Source organism: Passer domesticus, chromosome W, assembly GCF_036417665.1.
Source record: "Passer domesticus isolate bPasDom1 chromosome W, bPasDom1.hap1, whole genome shotgun sequence".
NCBI classification, from domain to species: Eukaryota; Metazoa; Chordata; class Aves; order Passeriformes; family Passeridae; genus Passer; species Passer domesticus.
The window spans coordinates 3915219-3928225 of record NC_087511.1 but is presented as its reverse complement, the minus strand read 5'-3'; the positions used below and the strand labels follow the sequence as shown (position 1 = coordinate 3928225).

Here is a 13007-nt window from a genome sequence, read left to right as displayed (position 1 = left end):
GTGCGGTGTCCATATATGGAGTGGGTGACCATATATGGAGGAAGCCACGCCCACTCCCGGTACAAAGGCGCCGCTTGTTGGGAGCGGGGGCCAGAGTGGGACAGAGCAGCTTTGAACTGGGAGGGACTGGGGGGGACTGCGGGAGTTACTGGGAGGGACTGGGAGCGCTGGGAGGGACTGGGAGCAAGGGGCGCCCCCTGCCGGTGTCCCTCGACAGGGATGGGGGCGGGGCCACTCCGGGAACACCTCGGGGACATCTTGGGGTGACCCTGGGGACATCCCACAGACACCTTGGGGACACCCAGGGGACACTGCAGGGCCACCCTCGGGGGCCATCGTGGGGACACCAAGGGGACACCCTAGGGACACCCGGGAGACATCGTGGGGACACCTCAGGAACACCCTGGGGACACCTTGGGGACACTTTGGGGACACCTCGGGGACATTTCAGAGACGCCTTGGGGACACTTTGGGGCCATTGTGGCCGTCCTGGGGACGCTTTGAGACACTTTGGGGACACTTAGTGATGCTTTGTGACGCTTTATGATGCTTTGTGACGTTTTGTGACGTTTTGTGACACTTTGTGACGTTTTGTGACACTTTGGGCCCCCCCTTGAGCTCAGACCAAGGCCACGCCCCTTTCCCTGCCCCTTTTTATTCCCGACCAATCAGATCTTCTGGTGTGCCTCAGGGGGGCGGACCCTCTTCTCCTGGCTCCTCCTCCTGCCCTGCGGTGGGCAGGGCCTCCTCAGGGGTGGGAGTGGCCTGCAGGACGTGGGCGGCGCTGCTCCAGCGCTGCAGCCAATGGAAGAAGGGGGTGTGGCCAGGGCCCACTGAGCCGACTGGACCCACCTGGGAAATGGGCCGGGTTAAAAGGGGGCGGGGCTTGGTGTGGGAGGAGCCACGGCCCCACCCCAGGCCCCTCCCCAGGATTGATCTTTAAGCCCTGCCCATCCCTTAGACCCCGCCCCCACCCTGGCCCCTCCCATTGTCACACCCCATTGCCAAGGCCCCTCCCCCTTTCCCTCAAGCCCCTCCCCCTGCAGGCCCTGCACCTGCTCACCATTGGCTGACGAGCTCCTGGAGGTGGGGCCAGTCCCTGATTTGCTGCTGGCAGCTGGCGCTGACCAATAGCAGCTGGGGCAGCACCTCAGCCATGCCCTCGGGGAGGGGCGGGGCCAGCCCCGCCCTCCGGTGTAGGCGCAGCGCCCCCTGGCGGAGCTGCTGCCGCAAGATGGCCGCCCAGGACAGCAGCACCCCCTGCTGGAGGCGGGGCTGGGGTGAGGCCTGGCCATGCCCCCAACCCTGCAGGCCACGCCCACAATGGGCAGGACACTTCCCACCCCCCCTCCCCCACCCTTTCGGTGCCCATTAAGCCCCTCCCCCACCCCGGGCTTTTTCCCCCTCCCCCCTTTAAGCTCCACCCCCACCCTTCAAACCCCGTCTCCCCCTTTTAGCCCCTCCCACTCCCCTCAGACTCCTCCCCCTCTTGAAGCCCTTCCTATTTAAGCCCCTCCCCCACTCTGTTTTAAGCCCCTCCCCCTTTAGCCCCTCTGCAGTTAAGCCCCTCCCCCAGGGTAAGCCCGTCCCCTTTCTGCCCACCATGTTTAGGCCCTGCCCCCACCTGTGCCGCCCCCAGCTCCCGGCTCACCCCCCTACAGAGGGGGGAGGGGTGCTCCCAGTGCTCCCAGTAACAGCTGCCGATGACGGAGCCACGCCCCCTTCAGCGGGGGAGGGGCAGAGCCCGGCCCCACCTGGGCCACGCCAACCACCTGCGGCCAATCAGAGAGCTCGGAATGGGGGACTGGGAGGAACTGGGGGGAACTGGGGGATACTGGGAGGGAACTGGGATCAAACTGGGAGTTACTGGGAGCACTAGGATCACAGCTGGAGTCATACTGGGAGCACTGGGAGGGAACTGGGGGATACTGGGATGGACTGGGAGGGACTGGGACAAACTGGGAGGGAACTGGGATGGGATTGGTGGGTGACTGGGAGCAACTCGGACAAACTGGGAGGGGACTGGAACAAACTGGGATGGACTGGCTTGTACTGGGAGGGACTGGGTTATACTGGGAGGGACTGGGACAAACTGGGAGGGGACTGGGGGGGTTACTGGTCTGTACTGGTTTGTACTGGTGCAATCCCCACCTGCTCCTGCAGGGGCACTGGGGGGCCTGTACTGGTTTGGACTGGGAGCACTGGGAGGTCACTGGAGGTTACTGGTCCGTACTGGTCTATACTGGTCCGTACTGGTCCATACTGGTCTATCCCAGTCCCTACTGGTCTGTACTGGTCCATACTGGTCTGTACTGGTGCAGTCTCCACCCTCCTCCTGCAGGGTCTATAGGGATCATTGGTCTGTACTGGTCCATACTGGTCTGTACTGGTCCGTACTGGTCTGTACTGGTCTATCCCAGTCCATACTGGTCCATACTGGACCATACTGGTCTGTACTGGTCCATACTGGTCTGTACTGGTGCAATCCCCACCTGCTCCTGCAGGGGGCGCAGTGCCGCCAGGCGCCCCCTGCTGGCCGCGCTCAGGAACCGCAGGCACTGCTGCAGCCACAGCTGGGGAGGGGAAACCGCAAAAATCACCCAAAATCACCCAAAATTCACCCCAATTCACCCCAAATGCACCAAAATTCACCCAGAATCACCAAAATTCACCCCAAATTAACAACAAAATCACCCGAATTAACCCCAAATACACCAAAATTGCCCACATTAACCCAAAATTAACCCCACATCACCCCAAAACCACAAAAATTAACCCCAAATACACCCAAATCTCCCAAAAATTCACTCAAATTAACCCCAAATACACAAAAATCACTCAAATTCATCCCAAATTAACCCAAAATCACCCAATTAAGCCGAAATTATCCCAAGATCACCCCAAAATCACTCAAATTAACCCCAAACCACCAAAATTAACACAAAGTAACCCAAAATAAACAACCCCCCCAAAATCTCCCCAAAAAACCCCAAAATCCTCCAAAATCCCCAAACCCCAGAAGTCACAAATTCCCCAAATTCCAAACCCCAGAACTCCAAATTCCCAAATCCCATACCCCAAGTCCCAAACCCCAAAACCCCCCAAATCCCCCCAAACCACCCAAAAACCCCAAATCCCAAAACCCCAAATCTCCTGCAAAACCCCAAATCTGCCCAAAAAAATCCCAAATCCCAAACCCCCCCAAAAACCCCCAAACCCCCAAACCCAAAATCCCAAAGCCCAAGACCCTCAAAATCCCTGAAAACACCAAATCCCAAATCCCCCAAATCTCAAATCCTCCAAAACCCCCAAATCCCAAACCCCCAAAATCCCCCAAAACCACCCAAAAACCCAAAACCCCAAATCTCCTCCAAAACCCCCCCAAAAAACCTCAAATCCCAAAACCTCAAACCTCCAAATATCCCCCAAAATCCCTCAAATCCCAAAACCCCCCTAAAAAAACCACAAATCTAAACCCCAAAAAACCCCCAAATCCCCACAAAACCCCAAACCCCTGAAAATCCTCCAAAAAACGCCAAATCCCCCAAAATCCCCCAAACCCCCCAAACCCCCCAAACCTCCTCACCACTCGGCCGCTCTCTCTCCACAGGCGCCGCTGGAGCCGCCCCAGGGCCAGGTCTGGGGCAAAATCCAGGGATTTTGGGGCCGAATCTGGGGATTTTGGGGCAAAATCCGAGGATTTTGAGGCAGATTTTGGGGCCGAATTTGGGCATTTTGGGGCCAAATTTTGGGGTTTTGGGGCCGAATTTGGGGCCAAATCTAGGGATTTTGGGTTCAAATCTTGGGATTGTGGAGCCGATTTTGGGGCCAAATTTAGGGCTGATTTTGGGGCCAAATTTTGGGTTTCCTGGGGGGATTTTTGGGTTGATTTTGGGGTTTTTTGGGGCTCCTGGCGGAGCTGGGCCAGCGCTCGCTCCAGGGAATCCCAGAATGCAGAGAGCCCCGCCTGGAGCAGCCACTGCCTGGGGAAAATGGGAAATTTGGGGTGAAAAACAGGGAAATTGGGAAAATGGGAACAAAAATGGGGAAAATGGGCTGAAAAATGGGGATTTTGGGGAAAAAATGGGGGGGAAATCAGGATTTTGGGGGGAAATGGGAATTAAATGGGACCTTTGGGGTTTTTTGGGAGGAAAATGGGGATTTGGGGTTTTTTATGGAAAAAAAAATGGGAATTTTGGGGGGGGGATGGAGGAGGAAATGGGAATTTTGGGGAAAAATGGGAATTTGGGGAGTAAAAATGGGAAATTGGGGAATAAAAATGGGATTTGGGGGTTTTGGGGAGTAGAAATGGAGAATTTAATTTGGAATTTTTGGGATATTTTTGGGATAATTTGGAATTTTTGGGATATTTTTGGGATAATTTGGGATTTTTGGGATAATTTTGGGTGTTTCAGAAAGGATTTCAGGGATTTGGGGCAGGATTTGGGAATTTTGGGATATTTTGGGCTGGATTTCAGGGATTTGGGGTATTTTAGGATGATTTGGGATATTTTTGGAATAGTTTGGGATTTTGGGGGGATAACTTGGGATCTTTTGAGAATCTTTTGGATATTTTTGGGATGACTTGGGGATATTTTAAGACAGGTTTGGGATAACTTGGGATATTTTTAGGGTAATTTGGGATATTTTGGGGATAATTTGGGATTTTGTGGGGTATTTGGGGCTGGATTTCAAGAAATTGGGACATTTTGGGATGGATTTGGGATGTTTTTGGATATTTTAGGATACTTGTGAGGGTTTTGGGGATATTTTAGGATTTTTGGGATATTTTAGGATATGTTGGGATGGATTTGGGGTATTTCAGACTATTTTAGGATGGATTTGGGACATTTTTGGGATATTTTACAATGGATTTGGGCTATTTTGGGCTGGATTTCGGGGATTTGAAAATATTTTGGGATATTTGAATACATTTTCTGATATTTTACAATGGATTTGGGATACGTTAGGATATTTTAGGATGCATTTGGGACATTTTATGATGGATTTGGGACATTTTTTGGCTATTTTAGGTTGAATTTGGGCAATTTTTGGCTGGATTTCAGGGATTTGAGGACATTTTTGGGATATTTTAGGATAGTTTAGGGTATTTTTGGGGTATTTTAGGCTATCTGAAGGATATTTTGGGGCTATTTTGGGATATTTTAAGCTATTTTTGGATATTTTTGGGATATTTTAGGCTGTTTTAGGATATCTTTGGGATATTTTAGGCTGTTTTGGGATATTTTTGGGCTATTTGGGGGATATTTTAGGACATTTTTGGGGTATTTCAGGGATATTTTAGGGTATTCAGGGGTTACCTGGCAGCTCCAGCTGTGGGCAGGGCCCGCTCCGGCTGTGCCTGCTGGGTGCCCAGCTGTGCACTCAGCTGGCACAGCTGGCACAGGAGGGGGGACAGCGCCCCCCACACCCACCCCCCCCACCCCCCACGGCCAGCCAGCGCTCCTGGGGACACAAAGGGAGCTCAAAAACCCCAAAATGGACACAAAACCCCAAAAATGAACTCCAACCCCCCAAAATCCACCCCAAAACCCCCAAAAATGAGCTCAAAAACCCCAAAAATGGACTGAGGGACCCCAAAACCACAAAACCCACCCCAAAAATGAACTCAGGGAGCCCAAAAACCCCAAAATCCACCCCCAAACTCACGCCAAAAATGGATCAGGGACCCCAAAAATAGACTCAGGGAGCCCAAAAACCCCAAAATCCACCCCAGAAGCCACAAAACCCACCTCAAAAACAAATCAAGGACCCCAAAAATGAACTCAGGGAGCCCAAGTATTCCCCTCAGGATTTCTCAAAATTCTCCCAAAATCAGGTCCCCCCAAAACCCCAAAATTCCCCCAAATTCCACCCCAAAAAATCCCCAAATCTTCTCCAGATTTCCACCAGGACATCCCAAAAATATCCCCCAAAAATCCCCAAATCCCCCCCAAAATTCCAAATCTTGACCCCAAATTCCCCAAAATCCCAAATCTGGAGCCCAAATTCCCCAGAATCCCCGTTCCCCTCCTCCCTCACCTGCAGGAGGCTCCTCAGGGTGGGCGGGGCCTCAGCCGAGGGGGTGGGGCCAGCCAGGAGATCCCTGTGATTGACAGGCATGGAGCCACACCCCTTTCACCATGGCTCTCACCATCCCTTTAGGCTCCTCCCACCCAGCCAGGCCACACCCACCCCTTAAGCCCCTCCCAGCCCTTTAGGCTCCACCCAGCCCTTTAAACCCTTCTAAGCCCCGCCCACTCCTTTAAGCCCCAGTCACACATTTAGGCCACACCCACCCTCTAAGCTCCACCCACCTCTTTAGGCCACACCCCTTCACATCCTGCTTGCATCTTTAAGCCCCACCCACCCCTTCAAGCCCCACTCACCTATTTAAGCCCCTCCCACCCCTCTAAGCCACACCCATGTCTTTAGGTGCCACCCACCCCCTTTAAGCCCCACCTATTCCTTTAGGCCCTACCCCCTCTAGGCCACACCCACTGCTCAAAGCCCCACCCATCCTTTTCAGCACCACCCATTTATTTAGGCTTCACCCACCCCTTTATGCCACTCCCATCCCTACAAGCACCACCCACCCCATTAAGCTCCACTCCACCCTTTAAGTACCACCCACCATTTTAAGCCCCACCCACCACCTTAGCCCCTGCCTATTTGAGCCCACCCTCCTCTGTAAGCCCCGCCCACTGCTTTAGGCCACACACCCCCCATTAAGCCCTGCCCACCTCCTTAAGCTGCTCCCACCTCTTTAAGTCCCACCCACCTCCCAAAGCCCCACCCACACCTTTAGGCCCCACCCATTCTCTAAGTCCCACCCACAACTTTAGGCCCCACCCACACCTTTAAGGACCACCCACCTCTTAGGCCACACCCACCTATTTAAGCCCCACCCCCTAAGCCCCTCCCAGCCACTTACGCCCCACCCACCTCGTGCTCTGATTGGCCAAGACCTCTAACGCCCACAGCACCGCCTCCGGGCTGTGGCCAGTCAGCACGACCTGCAGGGGGCGCCAAGTGTCAGGGGAGGGGGTGTGGCCTCAGTGGAGCCACGCCCCCTTCCCCATCAATCCACGCCCACCTCAGCCTGTTCCAGCCAATCCGGAGCCGCCTGCGGTTCCCCGGGGTGATTGGCAGCTCTGGGGTTAATTAATTAACAGATTAGCTCATTAATGAAGGGGTTAATGACTGGTTAATGAGCAAGGGGTGGGGCTTACCTGAGTGGGCGTGGCCTCCAGAGCTCTGCCTCCTGGGCCTTGCACAGGGCCTTGATTGACACCTGGGGGGATTTGGGATTTTGGGGGGGGGTAAATTTGGGATTTTGGGGGGATTTGGGATTTTAGAGGGGACATTGGGGATTTTGGGGGGTCCTGGAGGGCTTTTGGGGGGGAGATTTTGGGGGTCCAGGGGGAATTTTGGTATTTTTGGGGGGGTTGCTGGGAGGATTTTTGGGGGGGAACTTGGGATTTTTGGAGGCTCCTGGAGGAAATCTCGGGGAAGATTTTTGGGGGGTGCAGAGGAGATTTTGGGGGGCTCCTGGGGGAGATTTGAGATTTTGGGGGGGGGACTTGTGACTTTCTGGGGGTCCCTGAGGGGATTTTGGAGAAGACTTGGGGATTGTGGGGTGTCCTGGGGGTAATTTTGGGGGGGCCCAGGGGGAATTTTTTTGGGGAAATGTGGAGATTTTGGGGTGTCCTGGGGGGATTCCTGGGGGGATTTGAGGATTTCTGGGGGGAGATTTGGGATTTTTGGGGGGGTCCAGGGAGGATTTTGGGGATAGGTTTGAGAAATTTGGGGGGTCCTGGGTGGAATTTGAGAAGAATTTGGGGGGGTCTGGGGGTTGCCAGGCCCCACCCACTCCCACAGGCCCCGCCCACTCACCAGCACTTCCGGCTCCACCCCCGAGGCCAAGATGTCCGAAAGCTCTGCCCGGGACTGTACCCGGCCTGAGGGGAGTGAGACAAAATCCCTCAGGGACCCCAAAATCCCCTCAAAATCCCCTAAAATCCCCCTCAAAATCCCCCCAAATCCCCTCAAAATCCCCCCAAATCCTTCCAGAGACCCCAAATCTCCCTCAAAATCCTCTCAGGGACCTGAAAATCTCCTCAAAATCACCCAATATCTCCTCATATCCCCCTAAACATCCTAGGGACCCAAAAATCTCCTCAAAATCTCCTTAAGATCTACTCAGGGACCACAAAAATCCCTCAAAATCCCCTCAAAATCCCTAAAATCCCCTCAGGAACCCAAAACCCCCCCCAAAATTCCCCAAAATCTCCTCAAAACACCCCAAAATCCCCTCAAAATCACCCAAAAATCCCTCAGGGACCCCAAAATCCCCTCAAAATCCCTTCAAAATACCCCAAAATCTGCTCAAAATCCCCTCAGGGAGTCCAAAATCCCCTTAAAATCCCCCATAAATCCCTCAGGGACACCAAAATCCCCTCAAAATACCCCAAAATTCTCTCAGGGACCCCAAAATTCCCTCAAAATCTCCAATCCCCCAAAATCCCATCAGAGACCCCAAAAGTCCCCCCAAATCCCCTCAAAATCCCTCAAAATCTCCTCAGATTTCCCAAATTCTTCTCAAAATCCCCTAAAATCCCTCAAAATCCCTCAGGGCCCCCAAAATTTCCTAAAAATCCCCCAAAATTCCACCAGAGACCCCAGAATCCCCTCAAAATTGCCCCAAATCCCCTCAGGAACAAAAAAAAAATCTCCTTAAAATCCCATCAGGGAGCCCAAAATCTCCTCAAAATCCTTCAAATCGCCTCAAAATCTCTTCAGGGACCCCGAAAATCCTCCCAAAATCCCCCCAAATCCTCTCAAAATCCCCCAGATCACCTCAAAACTGCTAAAATCTTCTCACGCACCCCAAAATCTCCTCAAAATTACCCAAAATTGCCTCGGGGACCCAAAAATCTCCTCAAAACCCCCTCAGAGACCCCCAAACCCAATCAAAAGCCCTCAGAATCACCTCAGAGACCCCAAAATCCTCAAAACCCCCCAAAATCTCCTTAAAATACCCCAAATTTTTCTCAGTATCCTCCTAAATCCCCTCATCACCTCAAAATCTCCTCAAGATCCCCTCAGGGACCACAGAAATCCCTCAGGAACCCCAAAATCTCCTCAAAATAGCCCAAAATTCCATCAGGGACCCTAAAATTCCCTTAAAATCCCCCAAAATTAGCTCATGGACACCAAAATCCAAAAAAATTTCCTTAAAATCTCCCAAAAATACCCTCAGAAACACAAAATCCCCCCAAACAACCAACAAAGACCCCAAAATTCCCTTAGAGACCCCAAAATCTCCTTAAAATCCCCCAAAATTTCAAAACTCCATTCCGGGACCACAAAATCTCCTCAAAATCCCCCCAAAATCCCCCAAACCCCCCAAAAATCCCCTCAGGAACTCTAAATTATCTCAAAATGCCCCAAATCCCCCTTTGCCCACATAAGGAAGCTCTCGTTGCCCATATAAGGAATCCCCACCAAGCCCCGCCCCCTTTAGGCCCCGCCCATTTCACCTTTGGGGGATGGCCTTTAGCGCCCCCTGGCGGCTGCTGCTCAGCCCGGCAGGGCTCGGCTCCGCCCCCAGCAGCTGAAGCTCCTCCCCTTGCTAAAGCACCGCCCCCCTCCGGCTTTGCAACGCCTCCAGCGAGGCCTCTGAGGGAAAAGGACCCCAAAATTGGGGTTTGGGGGATCAGCAGATCCCAAAAATGGGGGGCAATCCCAAAATTTGGGGGTGGGGAGACCCCAAAATGGGGTATGAGAGTAGGAACCTTTGTGCAGGTGCTGCATTTCCAGCCGGACTCACCGAGGCGCAATGGCGTCCCCCAGGTCCTGCACCTCTTTCCGGATCCGCGCCACCTCCGCGTGCAGCTCCCCCTGGCGGCTCAGAGGACTGGCAGTGGCCTGTGCTGACATTTGACCCCAAATCCTCCCAAATTCACGCCAAAAATCCCCTAAAATTCCCTCGAATCTCCCTGAGATTGCCCCCAGCGTCCTCACGATCCCCAAAACTCCCAAAGTACCGAGAAAATCCCACAAAAAAAACAATATAAAAAAATATGGCTCAAAATTTACGGGATGCCCCAGTGTTGGGAAATCTCCACAAATTTTGGAAAATCCCCCAAAAGTTTTGGGTAAATTCTCCCCCCATTCACCTTGAGGGACGCCCAAATTTTCAAAGAGGTCCCAAGCAAACCCCAAAACTGGCTGGGACCCCTTAAATCCCCTAAATTTTACAGGTCCCAAATCTTAGAAACACCTGAAAATGTCCCCCAAATTTGAGGGAAATCACCCCAAATTTTGGGGACCCCCAAATTCCCACCAAACCCTCCCAAAAGTTGGGGTCCCCCTCACCTCCAGCTCCTGCAGGTGTTCATACCTGAACCCCGAGTTAAGGAACAATTCTGGGACCCCCAAATGTCTCCCCTTAAATTTTGGGGTGAACCCCAAATTTGGGCTCACCCAACCCAAATTTTTGAGGTCCTCCCCTGACTTTTGGAGTGCCCCCATTGATTTTGGACCTCCCAAATAATTTGGGAACCCCCCAGATTTTGGGGTTCTCCCCAATTTTTTGAAGTGTCCTCCCATTTTCAATTCCAGGATCCCCCAAACTTTTGGGGAGTGCCCCCCCCAAATTTTTGAAACCCCCCAAAATTACAGATACCAGCGCAGATTTCCCCGAATCTTCTTCACGTTCCTGTGGGGACACCCCAAAAATTCTGAGAGGGGGAACCGGGAAAAGCACGGGAAAAGCGGCGCGGGGCATCACAGGATTTGTAGTTTGGGAGGGGTGGGGGTTCCAATGATGTGCTATGGGTGGCGCGGAGCATGACGGGAGATGAAGGCTCGGCTATAATGTTCAATGGGGCGCAAGGCATGACGGGAGTTGTAGGCTCGGCTATAACGAGGCTCAATGGGGCGCGAGGGATGATGGGAGTTGTATGCGCGCATACGAAGAAATCTATGGGCACCGCGGGGCATGATGGGAGCTGTAGTTCTGGAAAGCTCTTCCCCCCTCTTCCCCCCTGAATTTTGGGGTCCCCTTTCAATTTTGGGGGTTTTTGGGGGGGTTTTCTCTCCCCAAACTTTGGGGTCCCCTCTCACCGCTGGTTACGGACGTGGCGGGTGACGTAATCCCAAACGGGGGACATGGGGCCGGATCAGAGCCTGGAGGGGAGGGAATTTGGGCACCCCAAAATTTGGGGGTGACCATAAAATGCATTGGGGGAGCCCAAAATTCACCCAGGACCCCAAAACTCCCCAAAGGGATTCCAAAACCCACCGAGGGTTCCTAAAATCACCCCCAGGAACCCCGAAATCCACTCAGTCCTAAAAAGGACCCCAAACCATTGGAGGACTCCTCCGTGGGACCTCAAAATACGACCAGGAGCCTCCAAAGGGACCCCAAAACTCTCTCAGGATCGACCCGAGCCCCCCCAAAAACCCCAATCCCCCATTGTTATGAATAGAAAGTTGTATTTTTTTTAAGTTTCAGATTAAAAAGTAAAAGTTAGACCGGTCAGACTTCTTTGGTTTCACTGCCAAAGAAAAAGTTCTTAATTACCTGTTAATGGCCGGTGATTAACTATTGTTCCCGTGATGCTGGCCGCTTGCCAAGAAGACACCAAGAAAAACCCTCCAAGGTAAAGAGAATGGGCAGTGACACCAGAGCCAGCATGCAAATGAGAAATGCATTGCACCCTGGGTTTTTGCAGTTTTACAGTTTTTACAAGAAAAACCCCTAAAATCACGAGCCAACAAGTGACTTAAGTGACGTCTAAGGATGGGAGCATAGTCCCGTACCTGCTTGGACCTTTTTGTTTCTCACCCTAACCTGAAAAGATACTGATTAAAGAGACACCCTGGGTTTTTAAACAAACAAGCTAGGACTCTACGACTCTCCTGTGAGGACAGAGTCCCCAGCTCTGTCTGCAGACCAGTGGACAAACCTGCATCATCCTCCTTCTTCGTGCCACGCCTGGGAGCAATGGCGGTGTGGGCGCAACCCGTCGATTTCTCCCCACCTGAGCTGATTCTTCTTAATAAAGGCATTAAAAAGGAGAAAGATCTCCTGCCCATTTATTTCACCCATGACCCTCCAAGGGGAACCAAAAATCCCCCCAGGACCTCAAATAGGGACCTCCAAAACCGCCCCAGGACCCTCAAAAGGGATCCCAAAATCCCCCAGGACCCCCAAACCGCCTCAGCCCCCCCCCCCCCCCAATTTCCCGCTCCCCCCCCCCTCACGGAGCGCTCAGAGAGATTCCCACCCCCGGCCTCTTGAAATCCCCCGGCCCCTCCCCTCCTCAGAGTGGCCCCGAGAGGGTCCCCGGTGGTCCCGACCTGCGGAGCGCGGCTGGGGAGGGGATGGCGGAGGGTGGCAGCTCCATCTCCTCCTGGAGCCAGCGCTCCAGAGCCTCCGCCATCATGGCCGGGGGGCTGTGAGGGGATACGAAAAAGCGCGGGAAAAGCGCCACGGGATATCACGGGAGATGTAGTGCGGGAGGGGCAGGGCCTGCCGTGTTGCGCTATGGGAGGCGCGGGGCATGATGGGAGTTGTAGGCGAATAATTGTGCCGCTCTGGTGTGCGAAGGCTCATGGGAGTTGTAAGTGTGGCTATAGTGATTCTTTATGAGGCGCAGGGGTTAATGGGACTTGTATGCATATTTGTAACACAGCTCTGTGGGCGTCGCGGAGCATGATGGGAGTTGTAGCTCCGGCAGTTGGTCGAACGGGAAATTTGGGGGCCGAGGGTCACTTGGGGGTCCTAATGGACACTTGTGGGCCAGAGGAGCCATTTAAGGGATCCTCAAAAGGCACCTGAGGGGAATTTAGGGGTCAGAGGGTGACACAATCCGTCCTAAAGACGCGATTCGTGAAGGTTCTTTTTCACTGATCTCAAGGTGCAAAAACTGACACTACAAGGGGATTTGCAGTAAAATAAAAACAAATATACTTTTATTGTATAGCCATAGCAAAGA

General features: G+C 53.0%; 1 long non-coding RNA gene across 1 annotated transcript; it reads right to left on the bottom strand.

Moving 5' to 3' along the window:
* Positions 1-633: 633 nt before the first annotated feature.
* LOC135288974 (uncharacterized) lies at positions 634-3897 on the bottom strand. The gene is made up of 5 exons (XR_010351775.1): positions 3587-3897; positions 2493-2573; positions 1625-1772; positions 1064-1260; positions 634-852 (listed from the first exon to the last, which is right to left on the bottom strand). It is a non-coding gene; the product is annotated as an uncharacterized LOC135288974 (long non-coding RNA).
* Positions 3898-13007: the final 9110 nt, after the last annotated feature.